The sequence below is a fragment of the Balaenoptera physalus genome (genome assembly GCF_965194825.1).
Source record: "Balaenoptera physalus genome assembly, chromosome: 21".
Classification (NCBI taxonomy): domain Eukaryota; kingdom Metazoa; phylum Chordata; class Mammalia; order Artiodactyla; family Balaenopteridae; genus Balaenoptera; species Balaenoptera physalus.
Genome location: NC_138902.1, coordinates 4,748,737 through 4,775,487, shown reverse-complemented (window position 1 = coordinate 4,775,487; position 26,751 = coordinate 4,748,737).

Here is a 26,751-nt window from a genome sequence, read left to right as displayed (position 1 = left end):
CGGGATGTTTCTTAGAAGGATAAAGGAGACTGCTGGTACTCACTGTAGTTGTACGAAAAAGGGTGCCTACACTAGGGTGCCTAGTGTGTGGTAGAGTGAAGAAACGTTCAAGTAAAGCAGAACTTCCAATACGACATAATGGAAAATGCTAAGCGCTTTCGCTTCAGCAGGGCTTTTCAGGCCTTAGCTTGAGGCAAGGACTCACGTCAAGTTACCCTGTAGCTCTAGAGCATGACAGGAGGAACTCCCACCCTTGCTATGGAAGCACGGTGTTTCCTTAGAGAAACTCCTTTTCTTTCCAGAGGGCTGCCCACAGTGAATCGAGGCCAGTCAAAACAGTGTTATTTAGGTATCTCAGGCTGGCGTGGCTAGAGATTTAAAATGGGAACGCAAGGCTTAGGCATTCAAGTCTTCTTTTCCGGTGAACATGCACCCGGACACCTTCTTATATCTAAGAAGTCCAAAGAGACTCTAGCTACACCCTGGTCCCTTGCTGAATCAACTTTTCTTCACAGAGTGTTCTGCATATATGGAACTCCCTCATCCTTGGAACGTTCTATGTATGCTATAGGGCCGAAGCCTATTCTAAAGTCCTGCAGTGTAGAAGGAAAAACTGCGCTTTGGTTCCAGTAGGAATGCAAGCCTCCTTTCTCCTGTAGGTACGGGGTCATTGGGTACGAGTTCCTAGAGGTAGGCGAAGCAGATTGTGTATCTTAGTGAAGCTCCACAGAGGGCAATGAGGCAGACTTCCATGGCATGTAGGACGTGAGAGAACAGAATCCCTGGAGCTGTTGAAGAGCTGAGTCCACCTAGCTTCCTAAGGAAGGGTGCAGCGAGTTGCCCTACACTCTGATTACATAGAGTGACTGGGAAAGGCGTCTAGGTCTGGATGTTTCTTAGAAGAGCAAAGAAGACCGCTGGTACTCACTGTATTTCTACGAAAAAGGGTGCCTACACGAGGGTGCCTTGTGTCTGGTAAGTGAAGAAACATTCAAGTAAAGCAGAACTTGGAATACGACATAATGGAAACTGCTAAGCGCTTCCGCTTCCGCAAGGCTTTTCAGGCCTTAGCTTGAGGCAAACACTCACGTCAAGTTTCCCTGTAGCTCTAGAGCAGGACAGCAGGAGCTCCCACCCATGCTATGGAAGCACCGTGTTTCCTTAGAGAAAACTCCTTTTCTTTCGAGAGGGCTGCCTACAGTGACCAGAAGCCAGGTAAAAACAGTGTTATTTAGGATTCTTCAGGGAAGCATGTTTAGAGATTTAACATGGGAAAGCAAGGCTTGTGCCATCAGGTCTCCTTCTCGGGTTAACATGCAGCCGAAACCCTTCTGATTCCTAACAAGTCAATAGAGACTCTAGCCACACCCTGGTCCCTTGCTGAATCAACTTTTCTTCACAGGGTTTTCTGCATGTATCGAACTCCCTCATTCTTGGAACGCTCTATGTAACCCTTCGGGCCTAAACCTAGTCTAAAGTCCTGCAGTGTAACAGGAAAAACTTTGCTTAGATTCCAGTAGGAATGCAAGCCTCCTTTCTCCTGTAGGTATGGGGTCCTTGGGTAAGAGTTCCTAGAAGAAGGCGAAGCAGATTGTGTTTCTTAGTGTAGCTCCAATGAGAGCAATGAGGCAGACTTCCATGGCATGTATGTCGTGAGAGAACAGAATCCCTGGAGCTGTTGAAGAGCTGAGTCCACCTAGCTTTCTAAGGAAGGGTGCAGCGAGTTGCCTTAAACTCTGAATACCTAGTGTGACTGGGAAAGGCTTCTAGGTCGGGATGTTTCTTAGAAGGGTAAAGGAGACTGCTGGTACTCACTGTAGTTGTACGAAAAAGGGTGCCTACACTAGGGTGCCTAGTGTCTGGTAGAGTGAAGAAACGTTCAAGTAAAGCAGAACTTCCAATACGACATAATGGAAAATGCTAAGCGCTTTCGCTTCAGCAGGGCTTTTCAGGCCTTAGCTTGAGGCAAGGACTCACGTCAAGTTACCCTGTAGCTCTAGAGCATGACAGGAGGAACTCCCACCCATGCTATGGAAGCACAGTGTTTCCTTAGAGAAACTCCTTTTCTTTCCAGAGGGCTGCCCACAGTGAATCGAGGCCAGTCAAAACAGTGTTATTTAGGTATCTCAGGCTGGCGTGGCTAGAGATTTAAAATGGGAACGCAAGGCTTAGGCATTCAAGTCTTCTTTTCCGGTGAACATGCACCCGGACACCTTCTTATATCTAAGAAGTCCAAAGAGACTCTAGCTACACCCTGGTCCCTTGCTGAATCAACTTTTCTTCACAGAGTGTTCTGCATATATGGAACTCCCTCATCCTTGGAACGTTCTATGTATGCTATAGGGCCGAAGCCTATTCTAAAGTCCTGCAGTGTAGAAGGAAAAACTGCGCTTTGGTTCCAGTAGGAATGCAAGCCTCCTTTCTCCTGTAGGTACGGGGTCATTGGGTACGAGTTCCTAGAGGTAGGCGAAGCAGATTGTGTATCTTAGTGAAGCTCCACAGAGGGCAATGAGGCAGACTTCCATGGCATGTAGGACGTGAGAGAACAGAATCCCTGGAGCTGTTGAAGAGCTGAGTCCACCTAGCTTCCTAAGGAAGGGTGCAGCGAGTTGCCCTACACTCGGATTACATAGAGTGACTGGGAAAGGCGTCTAGGTCTGGATGTTTCTTAGAAGAGCAAAGAAGACTGCTGGTACTCACTGTATTTCTACGAAAAAGGGTGCCTACACGAGGGTGCCTTGTGTCTGGTAAGTGAAGAAACATTCAAGTAAAGCAGAACGTGGAATACGACATAATGGAAACTGCTAAGCGCTTCCGCTTCCGCAAGGCTTTTCAGGCCTTAGCTTGAGGCAAACACTCACGTCAAGTTTCCCTGTAGCTCTAGAGCAGGACAGCAGGAGCTCCCACCCATGCTATGGAAGCACCGTGTTTCCTTAGAGAAAACTCCTTTTCTTTCGAGAGGGCTGCCTACAGTGACCAGAAGCCAGGTAAAAACAGTGTTATTTAGGATTCTTCAGGGAAGCATGTTTAGAGATTTAACATGGGAAAGCAAGGCTTGTGCCATCAGGTCTCCTTCTCGGGTTAACATGCAGCCGAAACCCTTCTGATTCCTAACAAGTCAATAGAGACTCTAGCCACACCCTGGTCCCTTGCTGAATCAACTTTTCTTCACAGGGTTTTCTGCATGTATCGAACTCCCTCATTCTTGGAACGCTCTATGTAACCCTTCGGGCCTAAACCTAGTCTAAAGTCCTGCAGTGTAACAGGAAAAACTTTGCTTAGATTCCAGTAGGAATGCAAGCCTCCTTTCTCCTGTAGGTATGGGGTCCTTGGGTAAGAGTTCCTAGAAGAAGGCGAAGCAGATTGTGTTTCTTAGTGTAGCTCCAATGAGAGCAATGAGGCAGACTTCCATGGCATGTATGTCGTGAGAGAACAGAATCCCTGGAGCTGTTGAAGAGCTGAGTCCACCTAGCTTTCTAAGGAAGGGTGCAGCGAGTTGCCTTAAACTCTGAATACCTAGTGTGACTGGGAAAGGCTTCTAGGTCGGGATGTTTCTTAGAAGGGTAAAGGAGACTGCTGGTACTCACTGTAGTTGTACGAAAAAGGGTGCCTACACTAGGGTGCCTAGTGTGTGGTAGAGTGAAGAAACGTTCAAGTAAAGCAGAACTTCCAATACGACATAATGGAAAATGCTAAGCGCTTTCGCTTCAGCAGGGCTTTTCAGGCCTTAGCTTGAGGCAAGGACTCACGTCAAGTTACCCTGTAGCTCTAGAGCATGACAGGAGGAACTCCCACCCTTGCTATGGAAGCACGGTGTTTCCTTAGAGAAACTCCTTTTCTTTCCAGAGGGCTGCCCACAGTGAATCGAGGCCAGTCAAAACAGTGTTATTTAGGTATCTCAGGCTGGCGTGGCTAGAGATTTAAAATGGGAACGCAAGGCTTAGGCATTCAAGTCTTCTTTTCCGGTGAACATGCACCCGGACACCTTCTTATATCTAAGAAGTCCAAAGAGACTCTAGCTACACCCTGGTCCCTTGCTGAATCAACTTTTCTTCACAGAGTGTTCTGCATATATGGAACTCCCTCATCCTTGGAACGTTCTATGTATGCTATAGGGCCGAAGCCTATTCTAAAGTCCTGCAGTGTAGAAGGAAAAACTGCGCTTTGGTTCCAGTAGGAATGCAAGCCTCCTTTCTCCTGTAGGTACGGGGTCATTGGGTACGAGTTCCTAGAGGTAGGCGAAGCAGATTGTGTATCTTAGTGAAGCTCCACAGAGGGCAATGAGGCAGACTTCCATGGCATGTAGGACGTGAGAGAACAGAATCCCTGGAGCTGTTGAAGAGCTGAGTCCACCTAGCTTCCTAAGGAAGGGTGCAGCGAGTTGCCCTACACTCTGATTACATAGAGTGACTGGGAAAGGCGTCTAGGTCTGGATGTTTCTTAGAAGAGCAAAGAAGAGCGCTGGTACTCACTGTATTTCTACGAAAAAGGGTGCCTACACGAGGGTGCCTTGTGTCTGGTAAGTGAAGAAACATTCAAGTAAAGCAGAACTTGGAATACGACATAATGGAAACTGCTAAGCGCTTCCGCTTCCGCAAGGCTTTTCAGGCCTTAGCTTGAGGCAAACACTCACGTCAAGTTTCCCTGTAGCTCTAGAGCAGGACAGCAGGAGCTCCCACCCATGCTATGGAAGCACCGTGTTTCCTTAGAGAAAACTCCTTTTCTTTCGAGAGGGCTGCCTACAGTGACCAGAAGCCAGGTAAAAACAGTGTTATTTAGGATTCTTCAGGGAAGCATGTTTAGAGATTTAACATGGGAAAGCAAGGCTTGTGCCATCAGGTCTCCTTCTCGGGTTAACATGCAGCCGAAACCCTTCTGATTTCTAACAAGTCAATAGAGACTCTAGCCACACCCTGGTCCCTTGCTGAATCAACTTTTCTTCACAGGGTTTTCTGCATGTATCGAACTCCCTCATTCTTGGAACGCTCTATGTAACCCTTCGGGCCTAAACCTAGTCTAAAGTCCTGCAGTGTAACAGGAAAAACTTTGCTTAGATTCCAGTAGGAATGCAAGCCTCCTTTCTCCTGTAGGTATGGGGTCCTTGGGTAAGAGTTCCTAGAAGAAGGCGAAGCAGATTGTGTTTCTTAGTGTAGCTCCAATGAGAGCAATGAGGCAGACTTCCATGGCATGTATGTCGTGAGAGAACAGAATCCCTGGAGCTGTTGAAGAGCTGAGTCCACCTAGCTTTCTAAGGAAGGGTGCAGCGAGTTGCCTTAAACTCTGAATACCTAGTGTGACTGGGAAAGGCTTCTAGGTCGGGATGTTTCTTAGAAGGGTAAAGGAGACTGCTGGTACTCACTGTAGTTGTACGAAAAAGGGTGCCTACACTAGGGTGCCTAGTGTCTGGTAGAGTGAAGAAACGTTCAAGTAAAGCAGAACTTCCAATACGACATAATGGAAAATGCTAAGCGCTTTCGCTTCAGCAGGGCTTTTCAGGCCTTAGCTTGAGGCAAGGACTCACGTCAAGTTACCCTGTAGCTCTAGAGCATGACAGGAGGAACTCCCACCCTTGCTATGGAAGCACGGTGTTTCCTTAGAGAAACTCCTTTTCTTTCCAGAGGGCTGCCCACAGTGAATCGAGGCCAGTCAAAACAGTGTTATTTAGGTATCTCAGGCTGGCGTGGCTAGAGATTTAAAATGGGAACGCAAGGCTTAGGCATTCAAGTCTTCTTTTCCGGTGAACATGCACCCGGACACCTTCTTATATCTAAGAAGTCCAAAGAGACTCTAGCTACACCCTGGTCCCTTGCTGAATCAACTTTTCTTCACAGAGTGTTCTGCATATATGGAACTCCCTCATCCTTGGAACGTTCTATGTATGCTATAGGGCCGAAGCCTATTCTAAAGTCCTGCAGTGTAGAAGGAAAAACTGCGCTTTGGTTCCAGTAGGAATGCAAGCCTCCTTTCTCCTGTAGGTACGGGGTCATTGGGTACGAGTTCCTAGAGGTAGGCGAAGCAGATTGTGTATCTTAGTGAAGCTCCACAGAGGGCAATGAGGCAGACTTCCATGGCATGTAGGACGTGAGAGAACAGAATCCCAGGAGCTGTTGAAGAGCTGAGTCCACCGAGCTTCCTAAGGAAGGGTGCAGCGAGTTGCCCTACACTCTGATTACATAGAGTGACTGGGAAAGGCGTCTAGGTCTGGATGTTTCTTAGAAGAGCAAAGAAGACCGCTGGTACTCACTGTATTTCTACGAAAAAGGGTGCCTACACGAGGGTGCCTTGTGTCTGGTAAGTGAAGAAACATTCAAGTAAAGCAGAACTTGGAATACGACATAATGGAAACTGCTAAGCGCTTCCGCTTCCGCAAGGCTTTTCAGGCCTTAGCTTGAGGCAAACACTCACGTCAAGTTTCCCTGTAGCTCTAGAGCAGGACAGCAGGAGCTCCCACCCATGCTATGGAAGCACCGTGTTTCCTTAGAGAAAACTCCTTTTCTTTCGAGAGGGCTGCCTACAGTGACCAGAAGCCAGGTAAAAACAGTGTTATTTAGGATTCTTCAGGGAAGCATGTTTAGAGATTTAACATGGGAAAGCAAGGCTTGTGCCATCAGGTCTCCTTCTCGGGTTAACATGCAGCCGAAACCCTTCTGATTCCTAACAAGTCAATAGAGACTCTAGCCACACCCTGGTCCCTTGCTGAATCAACTTTTCTTCACAGGGTTTTCTGCATGTATCGAACTCCCTCATTCTTGGAACGCTCTATGTAACCCTTCGGGCCTAAACCTAGTCTAAAGTCCTGCAGTGTAACAGGAAAAACTTTGCTTAGATTCCAGTAGGAATGCAAGCCTCCTTTCTCCTGTAGGTATGGGGTCCTTGGGTAAGAGTTCCTAGAAGAAGGCGAAGCAGATTGTGTTTCTTAGTGTAGCTCCAATGAGAGCAATGAGGCAGACTTCCATGGCATGTATGTCGTGAGAGAACAGAATCCCTGGAGCTGTTGAAGAGCTGAGTCCACCTAGCTTTCTAAGGAAGGGTGCAGCGAGTTGCCTTAAACTCTGAATACCTAGTGTGACTGGGAAAGGCTTCTAGGTCGGGATGTTTCTTAGAAGGGTAAAGGAGACTGCTGGTACTCACTGTAGTTGTACGAAAAAGGGTGCCTACACTAGGGTGCCTAGTGTCTGGTAGAGTGAAGAAACGTTCAAGTAAAGCAGAACTTCCAATACGACATAATGGAAAATGCTAAGCGCTTTCGCTTCAGCAGGGCTTTTCAGGCCTTAGCTTGAGGCAAGGACTCACGTCAAGTTACCCTGTAGCTCTAGAGCATGACAGGAGGAACTCCCACCCTTGCTATGGAAGCACGGTGTTTCCTTAGAGAAACTCCTTTTCTTTCCAGAGGGCTGCCCACAGTGAATCGAGGCCAGTCAAAACAGTGTTATTTAGGTATCTCAGGCTGGCGTGGCTAGAGATTTAAAATGGGAACGCAAGGCTTAGGCATTCAAGTCTTCTTTTCCGGTGAACATGCACCCGGACACCTTCTTATATCTAAGAAGTCCAAAGAGACTCTAGCTACACCCTGGTCCCTTGCTGAATCAACTTTTCTTCACAGAGTGTTCTGCATATATGGAACTCCCTCATCCTTGGAACGTTCTATGTATGCTATAGGGCCGAAGCCTATTCTAAAGTCCTGCAGTGTAGAAGGAAAAACTGCGCTTTGGTTCCAGTAGGAATGCAAGCCTCCTTTCTCCTGTAGGTACGGGGTCATTGGGTACGAGTTCCTAGAGGTAGGCGAAGCAGATTGTGTATCTTAGTGAAGCTCCACAGAGGGCAATGAGGCAGACTTCCATGGCATGTAGGACGTGAGAGAACAGAATCCCAGGAGCTGTTGAAGAGCTGAGTCCACCTAGCTTCCTAAGGAAGGGTGCAGCGAGTTGCCCTACACTCTGATTACATAGAGTGACTGGGAAAGGCGTCTAGGTCTGGATGTTTCTTAGAAGAGCAAAGAAGACCGCTGGTACTCACTGTATTTCTACGAAAAAGGGTGCCTACACGAGGGTGCCTTGTGTCTGGTAAGTGAAGAAACATTCAAGTAAAGCAGAACTTGGAATACGACATAATGGAAACTGCTAAGCGCTTCCGCTTCCGCAAGGCTTTTCAGGCCTTAGCTTGAGGCAAACACTCACGTCAAGTTTCCCTGTAGCTCTAGAGCAGGACAGCAGGAGCTCCCACCCATGCTATGGAAGCACCGTGTTTCCTTAGAGAAAACTCCTTTTCTTTCGAGAGGGCTGCCTACAGTGACCAGAAGCCAGGTAAAAACAGTGTTATTTAGGATTCTTCAGGGAAGCATGTTTAGAGATTTAACATGGGAAAGCAAGGCTTGTGCCATCAGGTCTCCTTCTCGGGTTAACATGCAGCCGAAACCCTTCTGATTCCTAACAAGTCAATAGAGACTCTAGCCACACCCTGGTCCCTTGCTGAATCAACTTTTCTTCACAGGGTTTTCTGCATGTATCGAACTCCCTCATTCTTGGAACGCTCTATGTAACCCTTCGGGCCTAAACCTAGTCTAAAGTCCTGCAGTGTAACAGGAAAAACTTTGCTTAGATTCCAGTAGGAATGCAAGCCTCCTTTCTCCTGTAGGTATGGGGTCCTTGGGTAAGAGTTCCTAGAAGAAGGCGAAGCAGATTGTGTTTCTTAGTGTAGCTCCAATGAGAGCAATGAGGCAGACTTCCATGGCATGTATGTCGTGAGAGAACAGAATCCCTGGAGCTGTTGAAGAGCTGAGTCCACCTAGCTTTCTAAGGAAGGGTGCAGCGAGTTGCCTTAAACTCTGAATACCTAGTGTGACTGGGAAAGGCTTCTAGGTCGGGATGTTTCTTAGAAGGGTAAAGGAGACTGCTGGTACTCACTGTAGTTGTACGAAAAAGGGTGCCTACACTAGGGTGCCTAGTGTCTGGTAGAGTGAAGAAACGTTCAAGTAAAGCAGAACTTCCAATACGACATAATGGAAAATGCTAAGCGCTTTCGCTTCAGCAGGGCTTTTCAGGCCTTAGCTTGAGGCAAGGACTCACGTCAAGTTACCCTGTAGCTCTAGAGCATGACAGGAGGAACTCCCACCCATGCTATGGAAGCACCGTGTTTCCTTAGAGAAACTCCTTTTCTTTCCAGAGGGCTGCCCACAGTGAATCGAGGCCAGTCAAAACAGTGTTATTTAGGTATCTCAGGCTGGCGTGGCTAGAGATTTAAAATGGGAACGCAAGGCTTAGGCATTCAAGTCTTCTTTTCCGGTGAACATGCACCCGGACACCTTCTTATATCTAAGAAGTCCAAAGAGACTCTAGCTACACCCTGGTCCCTTGCTGAATCAACTTTTCTTCACAGAGTGTTCTGCATATATGGAACTCCCTCATCCTTGGAACGTTCTATGTATGCTATAGGGCCGAAGCCTATTCTAAAGTCCTGCAGTGTAGAAGGAAAAACTGCGCTTTGGTTCCAGTAGGAATGCAAGCCTCCTTTCTCCTGTAGGTACGGGGTCATTGGGTACGAGTTCCTAGAGGTAGGCGAAGCAGATTGTGTATCTTAGTGAAGCTCCACAGAGGGCAATGAGGCAGACTTCCATGGCATGTAGGACGTGAGAGAACAGAATCCCAGGAGCTGTTGAAGAGCTGAGTCCACCTAGCTTCCTAAGGAAGGGTGCAGCGAGTTGCCCTACACTCTGATTACATAGAGTGACTGGGAAAGGCGTCTAGGTCTGGATGTTTCTTAGAAGAGCAAAGAAGACCGCTGGTACTCACTGTATTTCTACGAAAAAGGGTGCCTACACGAGGGTGCCTTGTGTCTGGTAAGTGAAGAAACATTCAAGTAAAGCAGAACTTGGAATACGACATAATGGAAACTGCTAAGCGCTTCCGCTTCCGCAAGGCTTTTCAGGCCTTAGCTTGAGGCAAACACTCACGTCAAGTTTCCCTGTAGCTCTAGAGCAGGACAGCAGGAGCTCCCACCCATGCTATGGAAGCACCGTGTTTCCTTAGAGAAAACTCCTTTTCTTTCGAGAGGGCTGCCTACAGTGACCAGAAGCCAGGTAAAAACAGTGTTATTTAGGATTCTTCAGGGAAGCATGTTTAGAGATTTAACATGGGAAAGCAAGGCTTGTGCCATCAGGTCTCCTTCTCGGGTTAACATGCAGCCGAAACCCTTCTGATTCCTAACAAGTCAATAGAGACTCTAGCCACACCCTGGTCCCTTGCTGAATCAACTTTTCTTCACAGGGTTTTCTGCATGTATCGAACTCCCTCATTCTTGGAACGCTCTATGTAACCCTTCGGGCCTAAACCTAGTCTAAAGTCCTGCAGTGTAACAGGAAAAACTTTGCTTAGATTCCAGTAGGAATGCAAGCCTCCTTTCTCCTGTAGGTATGGGGTCCTTGGGTAAGAGTTCCTAGAAGAAGGCGAAGCAGATTGTGTTTCTTAGTGTAGCTCCAATGAGAGCAATGAGGCAGAATTCCATGGCATGTATGTCGTGAGAGAACAGAATCCCTGGAGCTGTTGAAGAGCTGAGTCCACCTAGCTTTCTAAGGAAGGGTGCAGCGAGTTGCCTTAAACTCTGAATACCTAGTGTGACTGGGAAAGGCTTCTAGGTCGGGATGTTTCTTAGAAGGGTAAAGGAGACTGCTGGTACTCACTGTAGTTGTACGAAAAAGGGTGCCTACACTAGGGTGCCTAGTGTCTGGTAGAGTGAAGAAACGTTCAAGTAAAGCAGAACTTCCAATACGACATAATGGAAAATGCTAAGCGCTTTCGCTTCAGCAGGGCTTTTCAGGCCTTAGCTTGAGGCAAGGACTCACGTCAAGTTACCCTGTAGCTCTAGAGCATGACAGGAGGAACTCCCACCCTTGCTATGGAAGCACGGTGTTTCCTTAGAGAAACTCCTTTTCTTTCCAGAGGGCTGCCCACAGTGAATCGAGGCCAGTCAAAACAGTGTTATTTAGGTATCTCAGGCTGGCGTGGCTAGAGATTTAAAATGGGAACGCAAGGCTTAGGCATTCAAGTCTTCTTTTCCGGTGAACATGCACCCGGACACCTTCTTATATCGAAGAAGTCCAAAGAGACTCTAGCTACACCCTGGTCCCTTGCTGAATCAACTTTTCTTCACAGAGTGTTCTGCATATATGGAACTCCCTCATCCTTGGAACGTTCTATGTATGCTATAGGGCCGAAGCCTATTCTAAAGTCCTGCAGTGTAGAAGGAAAAACTGCGCTTTGGTTCCAGTAGGAATGCAAGCCTCCTTTCTCCTGTAGGTACGGGGTCATTGGGTACGAGTTCCTAGAGGTAGGCGAAGCAGATTGTGTATCTTAGTGAAGCTCCACAGAGGGCAATGAGGCAGACTTCCATGGCATGTAGGACGTGAGAGAACAGAATCCCTGGAGCTGTTGAAGAGCTGAGTCCACCGAGCTTCCTAAGGAAGGGTGCAGCGAGTTGCCCTACACTCTGATTACATAGAGTGACTGGGAAAGGCGTCTAGGTCTGGATGTTTCTTAGAAGAGCAAAGAAGACCGCTGGTACTCACTGTATTTCTACGAAAAAGGGTGCCTACACGAGGGTGCCTTGTGTCTGGTAAGTGAAGAAACATTCAAGTAAAGCAGAACTTGGAATACGACATAATGGAAACTGCTAAGCGCTTCCGCTTCCGCAAGGCTTTTCAGGCCTTAGCTTGAGGCAAACACTCACGTCAAGTTTCCCTGTAGCTCTAGAGCAGGACAGCAGGAGCTCCCACCCATGCTATGGAAGCACCGTGTTTCCTTAGAGAAAACTCCTTTTCTTTCGAGAGGGCTGCCTACAGTGACCAGAAGCCAGGTAAAAACAGTGTTATTTAGGATTCTTCAGGGAAGCATGTTTAGAGATTTAACATGGGAAAGCAAGGCTTGTGCCATCAGGTCTCCTTCTCGGGTTAACATGCAGCCGAAACCCTTCTGATTCCTAACAAGTCAATAGAGACTCTAGCCACACCCTGGTCCCTTGCTGAATCAACTTTTCTTCACAGGGTTTTCTGCATGTATCGAACTCCCTCATTCTTGGAACGCTCTATGTAACCCTTCGGGCCTAAACCTAGTCTAAAGTCCTGCAGTGTAACAGGAAAAAGTTTGCTTAGATTCCAGTAGGAATGCAAGCCTCCTTTCTCCTGTAGGTATGGGGTCCTTGGGTAAGAGTTCCTAGAAGAAGGCGAAGCAGATTGTGTTTCTTAGTGTAGCTCCAATGAGAGCAATGAGGCAGACTTCCATGGCATGTATGTCGTGAGAGAACAGAATCCCTGGAGCTGTTGAAGAGCTGAGTCCACCTAGCTTTCTAAGGAAGGGTGCAGCGAGTTGCCTTAAACTCTGAATACCTAGTGTGACTGGGAAAGGCTTCTAGGTCGGGATGTTTCTTAGAAGGGTAAAGGAGACTGCTGGTACTCACTGTAGTTGTACGAAAAAGGGTGCCTACACTAGGGTGCCTAGTGTCTGGTAGAGTGAAGAAACGTTCAAGTAAAGCAGAACTTCCAATACGACATAATGGAAAATGCTAAGCGCTTTCGCTTCAGCAGGGCTTTTCAGGCCTTAGCTTGAGGCAAGGACTCACGTCAAGTTACCCTGTAGCTCTAGAGCATGACAGGAGGAACTCCCACCCATGCTATGGAAGCACCGTGTTTCCTTAGAGAAACTCCTTTTCTTTCCAGAGGGCTGCCCACAGTGAATCGAGGCCAGTCAAAACAGTGTTATTTAGGTATCTCAGGCTGGCGTGGCTAGAGATTTAAAATGGGAACGCAAGGCTTAGGCATTCAAGTCTTCTTTTCCGGTGAACATGCACCCGGACACCTTCTTATACCTAAGAAGTCCAAAGAGACTCTAGCTACACCCTGGTCCCTTGCTGAATCAACTTTTCTTCACAGAGTGTTCTGCATATATGGAACTCCCTCATCCTTGGAACGTTCTATGTATGCTATAGGGCCGAAGCCTATTCTAAAGTCCTGCAGTGTAGAAGGAAAAACTGCGCTTTGGTTCCAGTAGGAATGCAAGCCTCCTTTCTCCTGTAGGTACGGGGTCATTGGGTACGAGTTCCTAGAGGTAGGCGAAGCAGATTGTGTATCTTAGTGAAGCTCCACAGAGGGCAATGAGGCAGACTTCCATGGCATGTAGGACGTGAGAGAACAGAATCCCTGGAGCTGTTGAAGAGCTGAGTCCACCGAGCTTCCTAAGGAAGGGTGCAGCGAGTTGCCCTACACTCTGATTACATAGAGTGACTGGGAAAGGCGTCTAGGTCTGGATGTTTCTTAGAAGAGCAAAGAAGACCACTGGTACTCACTGTATTTCTACGAAAAAGGGTGCCTACACGAGGGTGCCTTGTGTCTGGTAAGTGAAGAAACATTCAAGTAAAGCAGAACTTGGAATACGACATAATGGAAACTGCTAAGCGCTTCCGCTTCCGCAAGGCTTTTCAGGCCTTAGCTTGAGGCAAACACTCACGTCAAGTTTCCCTGTAGCTCTAGAGCAGGACAGCAGGAGCTCCCACCCATGCTATGGAAGCACCGTGTTTCCTTAGAGAAAACTCCTTTTCTTTCGAGAGGGCTGCCTACAGTGACCAGAAGCCAGGTAAAAACAGTGTTATTTAGGATTCTTCAGGGAAGCATGTTTAGAGATTTAACATGGGAAAGCAAGGCTTGTGCCATCAGGTCTCCTTCTCGGGTTAACATGCAGCCGAAACCCTTCTGATTCCTAACAAGTCAATAGAGACTCTAGCCACACCCTGGTCCCTTGCTGAATCAACTTTTCTTCACAGGGTTTTCTGCATGTATCGAACTCCCTCATTCTTGGAACGCTCTATGTAACCCTTCGGGCCTAAACCTAGTCTAAAGTCCTGCAGTGTAACAGGAAAAACTTTGCTTAGATTCCAGTAGGAATGCAAGCCTCCTTTCTCCTGTAGGTATGGGGTCCTTGGGTAAGAGTTCCTAGAAGAAGGCGAAGCAGATTGTGTTTCTTAGTGTAGCTCCAATGAGAGCAATGAGGCAGACTTCCATGGCATGTATGTCGTGAGAGAACAGAATCCCTGGAGCTGTTGAAGAGCTGAGTCCACCTAGCTTTCTAAGGAAGGGTGCAGCGAGTTGCCTTAAACTCTGAATACCTAGTGTGACTGGGAAAGGCTTCTAGGTCGGGATGTTTCTTAGAAGGGTAAAGGAGACTGCTGGTACTCACTGTAGTTGTACGAAAAAGGGTGCCTACACTAGGGTGCCTAGTGTCTGGTAGAGTGAAGAAACGTTCAAGTAAAGCAGAACTTCCAATACGACATAATGGAAAATGCTAAGCGCTTTCGCTTCAGCAGGGCTTTTCAGGCCTTAGCTTGAGGCAAGGACTCACGTCAAGTTACCCTGTAGCTCTAGAGCATGACAGGAGGAACTCCCACCCATGCTATGGAAGCACGGTGTTTCCTTAGAGAAACTCCTTTTCTTTCCAGAGGGCTGCCCACAGTGAATCGAGGCCAGTCAAAACAGTGTTATTTAGGTATCTCAGGCTGGCGTGGCTAGAGATTTAAAATGGGAACGCAAGGCTTAGGCATTCAAGTCTTCTTTTCCGGTGAACATGCACCCGGACACCTTCTTATATCTAAGAAGTCCAAAGAGACTCTAGCTACACCCTGGTCCCTTGCTGAATCAACTTTTCTTCACAGAGTGTTCTGCATATATGGAACTCCCTCATCCTTGGAACGTTCTATGTATGCTATAGGGCCGAAGCCTATTCTAAAGTCCTGCAGTGTAGAAGGAAAAACTGCGCTTTGGTTCCAGTAGGAATGCAAGCCTCCTTTCTCCTGTAGGTACGGGGTCATTGGGTACGAGTTCCTAGAGGTAGGCGAAGCAGATTGTGTATCTTAGTGAAGCTCCACAGAGGGCAATGAGGCAGACTTCCATGGCATGTAGGACGTGAGAGAACAGAATCCCAGGAGCTGTTGAAGAGCTGAGTCCACCTAGCTTCCTAAGGAAGGGTGCAGCGAGTTGCCCTACACTCTGATTACATAGAGTGACTGGGAAAGGCGTCTAGGTCTGGATGTTTCTTAGAAGAGCAAAGAAGACCGCTGGTACTCACTGTATTTCTACGAAAAAGGGTGCCTACACGAGGGTGCCTTGTGTCTGGTAAGTGAAGAAACATTCAAGTAAAGCAGAACTTGGAATACGACATAATGGAAACTGCTAAGCGCTTCCGCTTCCGCAAGGCTTTTCAGGCCTTAGCTTGAGGCAAACACTCACGTCAAGTTTCCCTGTAGCTCTAGAGCAGGACAGCAGGAGCTCCCACCCATGCTATGGAAGCACCGTGTTTCCTTAGAGAAAACTCCTTTTCTTTCGAGAGGGCTGCCTACAGTGACCAGAAGCCAGGTAAAAACAGTGTTATTTAGGATTCTTCAGGGAAGCATGTTTAGAGATTTAACATGGGAAAGCAAGGCTTGTGCCATCAGGTCTCCTTCTCGGGTTAACATGCAGCCGAAACCCTTCTGATTCCTAACAAGTCAATAGAGACTCTAGCCACACCCTGGTCCCTTGCTGAATCAACTTTTCTTCACAGGGTTTTCTGCATGTATCGAACTCCCTCATTCTTGGAACGCTCTATGTAACCCTTCGGGCCTAAACCTAGTCTAAAGTCCTGCAGTGTAACAGGAAAAACTTTGCTTAGATTCCAGTAGGAATGCAAGCCTCCTTTCTCCTGTAGGTATGGGGTCCTTGGGTAAGAGTTCCTAGAAGAAGGCGAAGCAGATTGTGTTTCTTAGTGTAGCTCCAATGAGAGCAATGAGGCAGACTTCCATGGCATGTATGTCGTGAGAGAACAGAATCCCTGGAGCTGTTGAAGAGCTGAGTCCACCTAGCTTTCTAAGGAAGGGTGCAGCGAGTTGCCTTAAACTCTGAATACCTAGTGTGACTGGGAAAGGCTTCTAGGTCGGGATGTTTCTTAGAAGGGTAAAGGAGACTGCTGGTACTCACTGTAGTTGTACGAAAAAGGGTGCCTACACTAGGGTGCCTAGTGTCTGGTAGAGTGAAGAAACGTTCAAGTAAAGCAGAACTTCCAATACGACATAATGGAAAATGCTAAGCGCTTTCGCTTCAGCAGGGCTTTTCAGGCCTTAGCTTGAGGCAAGGACTCACGTCAAGTTACCCTGTAGCTCTAGAGCATGACAGGAGGAACTCCCACCCATGCTATGGAAGCACCGTGTTTCCTTAGAGAAACTCCTTTTCTTTCCAGAGGGCTGCCCACAGTGAATCGAGGCCAGTCAAAACAGTGTTATTTAGGTATCTCAGGCTGGCGTGGCTAGAGATTTAAAATGGGAACGCAAGGCTTAGGCATTCAAGTCTTCTTTTCCGGTGAACATGCACCCGGACACCTTCTTATACCTAAGAAGTCCAAAGAGACTCTAGCTACACCCTGGTCCCTTGCTGAATCAACTTTTCTTCACAGAGTGTTCTGCATATATGGAACTCCCTCATCCTTGGAACGTTCTATGTATGCTATAGGGCCGAAGCCTATTCTAAAGTCCTGCAGTGTAGAAGGAAAAACTGCGCTTTGGTTCCAGTAGGAATGCAAGCCTCCTTTCTCCTGTAGGTACGGGGTCATTGGGTACGAGTTCCTAGAGGTAGGCGAAGCAGATTGTGTATCTTAGTGAAGCTCCACAGAGGGCAATGAGGCAGACTTCCATGGCATGTAGGACGTGAGAGAACAGAATCCCTGGAGCTGTTGAAGAGCTGAGTCCACCGAGCTTCCTAAGGAAGGGTGCAGCGAGTTGCCCTACACTCTGATTACATAGAGTGACTGGGAAAGGCGTCTAGGTCTGGATGTTTCTTAGAAGAGCAAAGAAGACCACTGGTACTCACTGTATTTCTACGAAAAAGGGTGCCTACACGAGGGTGCCTTGTGTCTGGTAAGTGAAGAAACATTCAAGTAAAGCAGAACTTGGAATACGACATAATGGAAACTGCTAAGCGCTTCCGCTTCCGCAAGGCTTTTCAGGCCTTAGCTTGAGGCAAACACTCACGTCAAGTTTCCCTGTAGCTCTAGAGCAGGACAGCAGGAGCTCCCACCCATGCTATGGAAGCACCGTGTTTCCTTAGAGAAAACTCCTTTTCTTTCGAGAGGGCTGCCTACAGTGACCAGAAGCCAGGTAAAAACAGTGTTATTTAGGATTCTTCAGGGAAGCATGTTTAGAGATTTAACATGGGAAAGCAAGGCTTGTGCCATCAGGTCTCCTTCTCGGGTTAACATGCAGCCGAAACCCTTCTGATTCCTAACAAGTCAATAGAGACTCTAGCCACACCCTGGTCCCTTGCTGAATCAACTTTTCTTCACAGGGTTTTCTGCATGTATCGAACTCCCTCATTCTTGGAACGCTCTATGTAACCCTTCGGGCCTAAACCTAGTCTAAAGTCCTGCAGTGTAACAGGAAAAACTTTGCTTAGATTCCAGTAGGAATGCAAGCCTCCTTTCTCCTGTAGGTATGGGGTCCTTGGGTAAGAGTTCCTAGAAGAAGGCGAAGCAGATTGTGTTTCTTAGTGTAGCTCCAATGAGAGCAATGAGGCAGACTTCCATGGCATGTATGTCGTGAGAGAACAGAATCCCTGGAGCTGTTGAAGAGCTGAGTCCACCTAGCTTTCTAAGGAAGGGTGCAGCGAGTTGCCTTAAACTCTGAATACCTAGTGTGACTGGGAAAGGCTTCTAGGTCGGGATGTTTCTTAGAAGGGTAAAGGAGACTGCTGGTACTCACTGTAGTTGTACGAAAAAGGGTGCCTACACTAGGGTGCCTAGTGTCTGGTAGAGTGAAGAAACGTTCAAGTAAAGCAGAACTTCCAATACGACATAATGGAAAATGCTAAGCGCTTTCGCTTCAGCAGGGCTTTTCAGGCCTTAGCTTGAGGCAAGGACTCACGTCAAGTTACCCTGTAGCTCTAGAGCATGACAGGAGGAACTCCCACCCATGCTATGGAAGCACGGTGTTTCCTTAGAGAAACTCCTTTTCTTTCCAGAGGGCTGCCCACAGTGAATCGAGGCCAGTCAAAACAGTGTTATTTAGGTATCTCAGGCTGGCGTGGCTAGAGATTTAAAATGGGAACGCAAGGCTTAGGCATTCAAGTCTTCTTTTCCGGTGAACATGCACCCGGACACCTTCTTATATCTAAGAAGTCCAAAGAGACTCTAGCTACACCCTGGTCCCTTGCTGAATCAACTTTTCTTCACAGAGTGTTCTGCATATATGGAACTCCCTCATCCTTGGAACGTTCTATGTATGCTATAGGGCCGAAGCCTATTCTAAAGTCCTGCAGTGTAGAAGGAAAAACTGCGCTTTGGTTCCAGTAGGAATGCAAGCCTCCTTTCTCCTGTAGGTACGGGGTCATTGGGTACGAGTTCCTAGAGGTAGGCGAAGCAGATTGTGTATCTTAGTGAAGCTCCACAGAGGGCAATGAGGCAGACTTCCATGGCATGTAGGACGTGAGAGAACAGAATCCCAGGAGCTGTTGAAGAGCTGAGTCCACCTAGCTTCCTAAGGAAGGGTGCAGCGAGTTGCCCTACACTCTGATTACATAGAGTGACTGGGAAAGGCGTCTAGGTCTGGATGTTTCTTAGAAGAGCAAAGAAGACCGCTGGTACTCACTGTATTTCTACGAAAAAGGGTGCCTACACGAGGGTGCCTTGTGTCTGGTAAGTGAAGAAACATTCAAGTAAAGCAGAACTTGGAATACGACATAATGGAAACTGCTAAGCGCTTCCGCTTCCGCAAGGCTTTTCAGGCCTTAGCTTGAGGCAAACACTCACGTCAAGTTTCCCTGTAGCTCTAGAGCAGGACAGCAGGAGCTCCCACCCATGCTATGGAAGCACCGTGTTTCCTTAGAGAAAACTCCTTTTCTTTCGAGAGGGCTGCCTACAGTGACCAGAAGCCAGGTAAAAACAGTGTTATTTAGGATTCTTCAGGGAAGCATGTTTAGAGATTTAACATGGGAAAGCAAGGCTTGTGCCATCAGGTCTCCTTCTCGGGTTAACATGCAGCCGAAACCCTTCTGATTCCTAACAAGTCAATAGAGACTCTAGCCACACCCTGGTCCCTTGCTGAATCAACTTTTCTTCACAGGGTTTTCTGCATGTATCGAACTCCCTCATTCTTGGAACGCTCTATGTAACCCTTCGGGCCTAAACCTAGTCTAAAGTCCTGCAGTGTAACAGGAAAAACTTTGCTTAGATTCCAGTAGGAATGCAAGCCTCCTTTCTCCTGTAGGTATGGGGTCCTTGGGTAAGAGTTCCTAGAAGAAGGCGAAGCAGATTGTGTTTCTTAGTGTAGCTCCAATGAGAGCAATGAGGCAGACTTCCATGGCATGTATGTCGTGAGAGAACAGAATCCCTGGAGCTGTTGAAGAGCTGAGTCCACCTAGCTTTCTAAGGAAGGGTGCAGCGAGTTGCCTTAAACTCTGAATACCTAGTGTGACTGGGAAAGGCTTCTAGGTCGGGATGTTTCTTAGAAGGGTAAAGGAGACTGCTGGTACTCACTGTAGTTGTACGAAAAAGGGTGCCTACACTAGGGTGCCTAGTGTCTGGTAGAGTGAAGAAACGTTCAAGTAAAGCAGAACTTCCAATACGACATAATGGAAAATGCTAAGCGCTTTCGCTTCAGCAGGGCTTTTCAGGCCTTAGCTTGAGGCAAGGACTCACGTCAAGTTACCCTGTAGCTCTAGAGCATGACAGGAGGAACTCCCACCCATGCTATGGAAGCACGGTGTTTCCTTAGAGAAACTCCTTTTCTTTCCAGAGGGCTGCCCACAGTGAATCGAGGCCAGTCAAAACAGTGTTATTTAGGTATCTCAGGCTGGCGTGGCTAGAGATTTAAAATGGGAACGCAAGGCTTAGGCATTCAAGTCTTCTTTTCCGGTGAACATGCACCCGGACACCTTCTTATATCTAAGAAGTCCAAAGAGACTCTAGCTACACCCTGGTCCCTTGCTGAATCAACTTTTCTTCACAGAGTGTTCTGCATATATGGAACTCCCTCATCCTTGGAACGTTCTATGTATGCTATAGGGCCGAAGCCTATTCTAAAGTCCTGCAGTGTAGAAGGAAAAACTGCGCTTTGGTTCCAGTAGGAATGCAAGCCTCCTTTCTCCTGTAGGTACGGGGTCATTGGGTACGAGTTCCTAGAGGTAGGCGAAGCAGATTGTGTATCTTAGTGAAGCTCCACAGAGGGCAATGAGGCAGACTTCCATGGCATGTAGGACGTGAGAGAACAGAATCCCAGGAGCTGTTGAAGAGCTGAGTCCACCTAGCTTCCTAAGGAAGGGTGCAGCGAGTTGCCCTACACTCTGATTACATAGAGTGACTGGGAAAGGCGTCTAGGTCTGGATGTTTCTTAGAAGAGCAAAGAAGACCGCTGGTACTCACTGTATTTCTACGAAAAAGGGTGCCTACACGAGGGTGCCTTGTGTCTGGTAAGTGAAGAAACATTCAAGTAAAGCAGAACTTGGAATACGACATAATGGAAACTGCTAAGCGCTTCCGCTTCCGCAAGGCTTTTCAGGCCTTAGCTTGAGGCAAACACTCACGTCAAGTTTCCCTGTAGCTCTAGAGCAGGACAGCAGGAGCTCCCACCCATGCTATGGAAGCACCGTGTTTCCTTAGAGAAAACTCCTTTTCTTTCGAGAGGGCTGCCTACAGTGACCAGAAGCCAGGTAAAAACAGTGTTATTTAGGATTCTTCAGGGAAGCATGTTTAGAGATTTAACATGGGAAAGCAAGGCTTGTGCCATCAGGTCTCCTTCTCGGGTTAACATGCAGCCGAAACCCTTCTGATTCCTAACAAGTCAATAGAGACTCTAGCCACACCCTGGTCCCTTGCTGAATCAACTTTTCTTCACAGGGTTTTCTGCATGTATCGAACTCCCTCATTCTTGGAACGCTCTATGTAACCCTTCGGGCCTAAACCTAGTCTAAAGTCCTGCAGTGTAACAGGAAAAACTTTGCTTAGATTCCAGTAGGAATGCAAGCCTCCTTTCTCCTGTAGGTATGGGGTCCTTGGGTAAGAGTTCCTAGAAGAAGGCGAAGCAGATTGTGTTTCTTAGTGTAGCTCCAATGAGAGCAATGAGGCAGACTTCCATGGCATGTATGTCGTGAGAGAACAGAATCCCTGGAGCTGTTGAAGAGCTGAGTCCACCTAGCTTTCTAAGGAAGGGTGCAGCGAGTTGCCTTAAACTCTGAATACCTAGTGTGACTGGGAAAGGCTTCTAGGTCGGGATGTTTCTTAGAAGGGTAAAGGAGACTGCTGGTACTCACTGTAGTTGTACGAAAAAGGGTGCCTACACTAGGGTGCCTAGTGTCTGGTAGAGTGAAGAAATGTTCAAGTAAAGCAGAACTTCCAATACGACATAATGGAAAATGCTAAGCGCTTTCGCTTCAGCAGGGCTTTTCAGGCCTTAGCTTGAGGCAAGGACTCACGTCAAGTTACCCTGTAGCTCTAGAGCATGACAGGAGGAACTCCCACCCATGCTATGGAAGCACCGTGTTTCCGTAGAGAAACTCCTTTTCTTTCCAGAGGGCTGCCCACAGTGAATCGAGGCCAGTCAAAACAGTGTTATTTAGGTATCTCAGGCTGGCGTGGCTAGAGATTTAAAATGGGAACGCAAGGCTTAGGCATTCAAGTCTTCTTTTCCGGTGAACATGCACCCGGACACCTTCTTATACCTAAGAAGTCCAAAGAGACTCTAGCTACACCCTGGTCCCTTGCTGAATCAACTTTTCTTCACAGAGTGTTCTGCATATATGGAACTCCCTCATCCTTGGAACGTTCTATGTATGCTATAGGGCCGAAGCCTATTCTAAAGTCCTGCAGTGTAGAAGGAAAAACTGCGCTTTGGTTCCAGTAGGAATGCAAGCCTCCTTTCTCCTGTAGGTACGGGGTCATTGGGTACGAGTTCCTAGAGGTAGGCGAAGCAGATTGTGTATCTTAGTGAAGCTCCACAGAGGGCAATGAGGCAGACTTCCATGGCATGTAGGACGTGAGAGAACAGAATCCCTGGAGCTGTTGAAGAGCTGAGTCCACCGAGCTTCCTAAGGAAGGGTGCAGCGAGTTGCCCTACACTCTGATTACATAGAGTGACTGGGAAAGGCGTCTAGGTCTGGATGTTTCTTAGAAGAGCAAAGAAGACCGCTGGTACTCACTGTATTTCTACGAAAAAGGGTGCCTACACGAGGGTGCCTTGTGTCTGGTAAGTGAAGAAACATTCAAGTAAAGCAGAACTTGGAATACGACATAATGGAAACTGCTAAGCGCTTCCGCTTCCGCAAGGCTTTTCAGGCCTTAGCTTGAGGCAAACACTCACGTCAAGTTTCCCTGTAGCTCTAGAGCAGGACAGCAGGAGCTCCCACCCATGCTATGGAAGCACCGTGTTTCCTTAGAGAAAACTCCTTTTCTTTCGAGAGGGCTGCCTACAGTGACCAGAAGCCAGGTAAAAACAGTGTTATTTAGGATTCTTCAGGGAAGCATGTTTAGAGATTTAACATGGGAAAGCAAGGCTTGTGCCATCAGGTCTCCTTCTCGGGTTAACATGCAGCCGAAACCCTTCTGATTCCTAACAAGTCAATAGAGACTCTAGCCACACCCTGGTCCCTTGCTGAATCAACTTTTCTTCACAGGGTTTTCTGCATGTATCGAACTCCCTCATTCTTGGAACGCTCTATGTAACCCTTCGGGCCTAAACCTAGTCTAAAGTCCTGCAGTGTAACAGGAAAAACTTTGCTTAGATTCCAGTAGGAATGCAAGCCTCCTTTCTCCTGTAGGTATGGGGTCCTTGGGTAAGAGTTCCTAGAAGAAGGCGAAGCAGATTGTGTTTCTTAGTGTAGCTCCAATGAGAGCAATGAGGCAGACTTCCATGGCATGTATGTCGTGAGAGAACAGAATCCCTGGAGCTGTTGAAGAGCTGAGTCCACCTAGCTTTCTAAGGAAGGGTGCAGCGAGTTGCCTTAAACTCTGAATACCTAGTGTGACTGGGAAAGGCTTCTAGGTCGGGATGTTTCTTAGAAGGGTAAAGGAGACTGCTGGTACTCACTGTAGTTGTACGAAAAAGGGTGCCTACACTAGGGTGCCTAGTGTCTGGTAGAGTGAAGAAACGTTCAAGTAAAGCAGAACTTCCAATAAGACATAATGGAAAATGCTAAGCGCTTTCGCTTCAGCAGGGCTTTTCAGGCCTTAGCTTGAGGCAAGGACTCACGTCAAGTTACCCTGTAGCTCTAGAGCATGACAGGAGGAACTCCCACCCATGCTATGGAAGCACGGTGTTTCCTTAGAGAAACTCCTTTTCTTTCCAGAGGGCTGCCCACAGTGAATCGAGGCCAGTCAAAACAGTGTTATTTAGGTATCTCAGGCTGGCGTGGCTAGAGATTTAAAATGGGAACGCAAGGCTTAGGCATTCAAGTCTTCTTTTCCGGTGAACATGCACCCGGACACCTTCTTATATCTAAGAAGTCCAAAGAGACTCTAGCTACACCCTGGTCCCTTGCTGAATCAACTTTTCTTCACAGAGTGTTCTGCATATATGGAACTCCCTCATCCTTGGAACGTTCTATGTATGCTATAGGGCCGAAGCCTATTCTAAAGTCCTGCAGTGTAGAAGGAAAAACTGCGCTTTGGTTCCAGTAGGAATGCAAGCCTCCTTTCTCCTGTAGGTACGGGGTCATTGGGTACGAGTTCCTAGAGGTAGGCGAAGCAGATTGTGTATCTTAGTGAAGCTCCACAGAGGGCAATGAGGCAGACTTCCATGGCATGTAGGACGTGAGAGAACAGAATCCCAGGAGCTGTTGAAGAGCTGAGTCCACCTAGCTTCCTAAGGAAGGGTGCAGCGAGTTGCCCTACACTCTGATTACATAGAGTGACTGGGAAAGGCGTCTAGGTCTGGATGTTTCTTAGAAGAGCAAAGAAGACCGCTGGTACTCACTGTATTTCTACGAAAAAGGGTGCCTACACGAGGGTGCCTTGTGTCTGGTAAGTGAAGAAACATTCAAGTAAAGCAGAACTTGGAATACGACATAATGGAAACTGCTAAGCGCTTCCGCTTCCGCAAGGCTTTTCAGGCCTTAGCTTGAGGCAAACACTCACGTCAAGTTTCCCTGTAGCTCTAGAGCAGGACAGCAGGAGCTCCCACCCATGCTATGGAAGCACCGTGTTTCCTTAGAGAAAACTCCTTTTCTTTCGAGAGGGCTGCCTACAGTGACCAGAAGCCAGGTAAAAACAGTGTTATTTAGGATTCTTCAGGGAAGCATGTTTAGAGATTTAACATGGGAAAGCAAGGCTTGTGCCATCAGGTCTCCTTCTCGGGTTAACATGCAGCCGAAACCCTTCTGATTCCTAACAAGTCAATAGAGACTCTAGCCACACCCTGGTCCCTTGCTGAATCAACTTTTCTTCACAGGGTTTTCTGCATGTCTCGAACTCCCTCATTCTTGGAACGCTCTATGTAACCCTTCGGGCCTAAACCTAGTCTAAAGTCCTGCAGTGTAACAGGAAAAACTTTGCTTAGATTCCAGTAGGAATGCAAGCCTCCTTTCTCCTGTAGGTATGGGGTCCTTGGGTAAGAGTTCCTAGAAGAAGGCGAAGCAGATTGTGTTTCTTAGTGTAGCTCCAATGAGAGCAATGAGGCAGACTTCCATGGCATGTATGTCGTGAGAGAACAGAATCCCTGGAGCTGTTGAAGAGCTGAGTCCACCTAGCTTTCTAAGGAAGGGTGCAGCGAGTTGCCTTAAACTCTGAATACCTAGTGTGACTGGGAAAGGCTTCTAGGTCGGGATGTTTCTTAGAAGGGTAAAGGAGACTGCTGGTACTCACTGTAGTTGTACGAAAAAGGGTGCCTACACTAGGGTGCCTAGTGTCTGGTAGAGTGAAGAAACGTTCAAGTAAAGCAGAACTTCCAATACGACATAATGGAAAATGCTAAGCGCTTTCGCTTCAGCAGGGCTTTTCAGGCCTTAGCTTGAGGCAAGGACTCACGTCAAGTTACCCTGTAGCTCTAGAGCATGACAGGAGGAACTCCCACCCATGCTATGGAAGCACGGTGTTTCCTTAGAGAAACTCCTTTTCTTTCCAGAGGGCTGCCCACAGTGAATCGAGGCCAGTCAAAACAGTGTTATTTAGGTATCTCAGGCTGGCGTGGCTAGAGATTTAAAATGGGAACGCAAGGCTTAGGCATTCAAGTCTTCTTTTCCGGTGAACATGCACCCGGACACCTTCTTATATCTAAGAAGTCCAAAGAGACTCTAGCTACACCCTGGTCCCTTGCTGAATCAACTTTTCTTCACAGAGTGTTCTGCATATATGGAACTCCCTCATCCTTGGAACGTTCTATGTATGCTATAGGGCCGAAGCCTATTCTAAAGTCCTGCAGTGTAGAAGGAAAAACTGCGCTTTGGTTCCAGTAGGAATGCAAGCCTCCTTTCTCCTGTAGGTACGGGGTCATTGGGTACGAGTTCCTAGAGGTAGGCGAAGCAGATTGTGTATCTTAGTGAAGCTCCACAGAGGGCAATGAGGCAGACTTCCATGGCATGTAGGACGTGAGAGAACAGAATCCCAGGAGCTGTTGAAGAGCTGAGTCCACCTAGCTTCCTAAGGAAGGGTGCAGCGAGTTGCCCTACACTCTGATTACATAGAGTGACTGGGAAAGGCGTCTAGGTCTGGATGTTTCTTAGAAGAGCAAAGAAGACCGCTGGTACTCACTGTATTTCTACGAAAAAGGGTGCCTACACGAGGGTGCCTTGTGTCTGGTAAGTGAAGAAACATTCAAGTAAAGCAGAACTTGGAATACGACATAATGGAAACTGCTAAGCGCTTCCGCTTCCGCAAGGCTTTTCAGGCCTTAGCTTGGGGCAAACACTCACGTCAAGTTTCCCTGTAGCTCTAGAGCAGGACAGCAGGAGCTCCCACCCATGCTATGGAAGCACCGTGTTTCCTTAGAGAAAACTCCTTTTCTTTCGAGAGGGCTGCCTACAGTGACCAGAAGCCAGGTAAAAACAGTGTTATTTAGGATTCTTCAGGGAAGCATGTTTAGAGATTTAACATGGGAAAGCAAGGCTTGTGCCATCAGGTCTCCTTCTCGGGTTAACATGCAGCCGAAACCCTTCTGATTCCTAACAAGTCAATAGAGACTCTAGCCACACCCTGGTCCCTTGCTGAATCAACTTTTCTTCACAGGGTTTTCTGCATGTATCGAACTCCCTCATTCTTGGAACGCTCTATGTAACCCTTCGGGCCTAAACCTAGTCTAAAGTCCTGCAGTGTAACAGGAAAAACTTTGCTTAGATTCCAGTAGGAATGCAAGCCTCCTTTCTCCTGTAGGTATGGGGTCCTTGGGTAAGAGTTCCTAGAAGAAGGCGAAGCAGATTGTGTTTCTTAGTGTAGCTCCAATGAGAGCAATGAGGCAGACTTCCATGGCATGTATGTCGTGAGAGAACAGAATCCCTGGAGCTGTTGAAGAGCTGAGTCCACCTAGCTTTCTAAGGAAGGGTGCAGCGAGTTGCCTTAAACTCTGAATACCTAGTGTGACTGGGAAAGGCTTCTAGGTCGGGATGTTTCTTAGAAGGGTAAAGGAGACTGCTGGTACTCACTGTAGTTGTACGAAAAAGGGTGCCTACACTAGGGTGCCTAGTGTCTGGTAGAGTGAAGAAACGTTCAAGTAAAGCAGAACTTCCAATACGACATAATGGAAAATGCTAAGCGCTTTCGCTTCAGCAGG